Below are 3,479 nucleotides of genomic sequence, written 5' to 3'. Positions count from 1 at the left end.
TGCTTGTACCTTTGAGAGACAGATACAGGAGGATGCATTAGGTGACTACAATAACTACTATTCCAGTTCATGCTCACCACCGCCGGTGGGTTCCTCCATCATTGCACCTCGGATTATGAGCGCGGCATCATCTCAAGGGTATGGTACATTGTCAACGTCCGTACCTACATCAGCTACATCTTTGCCACAAGGTAACAGTAAAGATATTGATGATAAACTTCACATGAGAAAGATGCATTCCTAGTTAACTTGAATGCGTCATGTATTGAGTTACCTGTTGATTTGAGCACACCACCTATTTTAGAGAGTGATCAAACAACTGAAATATCAACAATTTTGAGTGCACCCATTGAATTAACTGTTGATGCAAAAGAACTAATGTTTAATCATTTTGATATGGCCTCCAATCTTGGTGATGATTCTGTGTCCAATGACTTATTGCATGTTTGCTTATTTAAGCATGTCGTAGTATGTAAATTTGATGCAAGTAAGGTTTATTCACCAAAGTTGGGATGGTTTAAGGATGAACATTGCGAATCTTTTGAAATGAATAAGAGCTTCACTTATATGTGCAAACTGAGTTCTAATATTTTCATGCCTTCTACTTCTTGTGATAATTTTTTGGCTTTAGTTTTTATGAACTATGAAAGTTACTCATGTATATATGTGTCATACGTGCAAAAATCAAGGAAAGTTAAACTGGATGACATATACATATACAACATGTACACCTTGTCTCTTTTGTTAGCCACATTTCAGATTAAGCAACGCCGAGGACGGCTTTGTTTTCAAAAAGGGGAGGATGATGAGGACATGAATACCTTGGATACGACCAAAAATATTGCATACATGCATATTTGTCAGGTGATTTCTAATGCAAACTATTCAATAATCTATTTATGTTATCCAGAACAAAAATACTTCACACACTTTTGTGTTTTGTCTAATTGCAGGTGTATGGGACATTTGTACAATCCACATATGAAGATAAGGGAAAAGGAGAAGTTTAGGTTGTGTTCAAAAAGTCCTCTCATGTCACTTTTGGGCCAAGAGAAGACAGAGTCCAAGTCTCTCACGTTTTGGATTCAGATTCGGACTGCACAGACATACCTGACTCAAAACGCCAACAACTTTTTCATACGGACTCCGAATTGGGTGATTCTTTTTTTTGTTGGAAACTAGATTTCGTGCTCTTTCCAACCCAATTGGATTCACCTTCAAATTCGTCCGGAGCGTTGAGTTACGGACGAAACAATCTGACATTGCAGCAGAATCCGAGTCAAACTACAAGCCCAAAGGTGTTGCATCACCTCCACTTGGGCCCATGAGCCTTGTACGACCTAGGGTTAGTTTTAGGCTGCCTTGGGACGTCCTCCCACCTCCTTGGCCGCCACCCCTTGCTCCTATATAAGTAGATCCATCTAGTAGCTTTTTCCTTGGGATTTGTTTAGTTAAAAGTTAGCCATTGCAACTTCGTGTACTTCGTTTGTGTCCAACGACCAGACCAAGACCGCTTACGGATCCCCACCATTATCAATACCTCATATATATTTGCAATATTAAGATTGCTTTATCATATTCTTGCTCGTTCTTCAATTGCTTGCAGGAATAGACCTTCGTGGTCAGGCTGACTGTGCTTCCGGCATCGTCAGTAACCTCAGGAGATTGGTTTAGCGATTGCTAAGGCGCAACATCGTGCACGTTTGTAGTCGGATCGTCAAAGTCGTCTCCACCAAATCGATAGTTATCATCTCATCGAAAGATCGGGACACCCTCGCCTCTATCAAGTGGTATCAGTTTTCAGGTTGCTCGGTGAGAATTTCCAGTTTTCCTAGATTAGATTTATTTTCTTACCTATTGTCCAAGAAAAAGCCACAAAAAAGAGTTAGATCTATTTATCCTTGGTCCAAGCCAGTCTGAGCCTTTGCAATTTTTTTTTCATTGCTTGCATAGTTGAATTATCGGTTGCAATCGTCGTGTCGAGTTGCTGGTCTTAGTGTCTAGGTCGTTTAGAGTTTCGAGTTCTGTTCACATTAGTCACGTCGCCGCTGCATCATTATCCCTTCCGCTGTCCACCACGCATCCATCAATTTCCTCCACGTGCTACCCACCATTCATTGTCATAATCATAGTTGAGATCGTTCCCATCTTCGCTTGATCCAATCTACATCTTATCTAGTTTGTTTTGGAAAGAGGGAGAGAGAAAAAAAAGATAGAGAAAAAAACAAGAGAAAAAAAAGTAAAAAAAAAGTCAGAGAAAAAAAAAGAAAGGAAAAGAAAAAAAAAGTGTGAGAAAAAAAAGAGAGGAGAAAAAAAAACAAAATTCGGATCTATCTAGACTCAATCTCGTAGTTGAATTCGGATTAGAATCTGTTTTGTGCACTGTTCAGTAAAACAGGCATAACTTCCTCATATGAAGTCTGTTTTGGCTCCGCGAGTACTCAAATGAAAGCTAGCGACGAGCCACATCTAAATAGTTGTAGAAGCTAGTTCAGTATTTGGCACCTCAACATCAGCTTCTAAATAGGTCTACTGCTATTGTGATCTTCACTTATATCTTGCTGTCCAGAGCTACTTCATAACCTTTATTGATGCTAGTTGTGCTACGACGTGACCTCATTAGTGTTCTAGGCTCGCGTCTCTAGTTTGGTCTAGCCTAGGACCAGCACAGTACCGTCGTTGAGCGTTTATTCAACATTGCATCTCTGAATTGATTATTGCTAATCTTTTGCTACCATATATAGCCAACCCAGCTCCACATATTTCTACACCGTGTATACGTACGTTCCCTTGGCAATCGTTTTACACAATCTTCGGAGTTATTTGACACCGCTGGTTGCCTGTCACCACCTGCCGCATGGTAAGAACTTGTAAGATATTGATATTTGCTTTACTGTGAGCACTTTACAACCACATCCTAGTAGTTCATAGGAACATTATTCTCGAATTTTGGTTCTTGTTTCTACTAATCATGACAGGTTGCAGAGATAGAAGTTCTTGGATGACGGACACATCGTCACCATCACGAGAGTTGGGACAACACACACAAGCATATGGTCAGGTTATCTCTTTACCATCATTTGAGGGTACATTTAATCCTGCTATTTATCTAGCTTGGGAGCTTGAAGTAGAACAAGTTTTTAGTCACCATGATTTTTCTGAACTTGAGAGAGTACGAGCTACCATTAGAGCATTTACTGGTTTTGCTTCTGTTTGGTGGAGTGTACATTGTAAGAAAAACATTGATAACCAACCCACAACTTGGAATGTTTTGAAAGCTGTAATGAGACAACAATTTTTCCCTCCTTATTATCGTCGTGAATTGCTTCGCAAATTTGAACAATTTAAACAAGGCAACAACACTGTTCATGCTTACTACCAAGAGTTCAAATCTTATATGCATCATTGTGACATAGAAGAATCTGAGAATGATACAATGAATAGATTTTTTGGTGGTTTGAACCATGATATTCAGGCAA

This window comes from Triticum dicoccoides, chromosome 6A (genome assembly GCF_002162155.2).
Source record: "Triticum dicoccoides isolate Atlit2015 ecotype Zavitan chromosome 6A, WEW_v2.0, whole genome shotgun sequence".
Taxonomy (NCBI): Eukaryota; Viridiplantae; Streptophyta; class Magnoliopsida; order Poales; family Poaceae; genus Triticum; species Triticum dicoccoides.
This window is presented reverse-complemented; position numbering follows the sequence as displayed.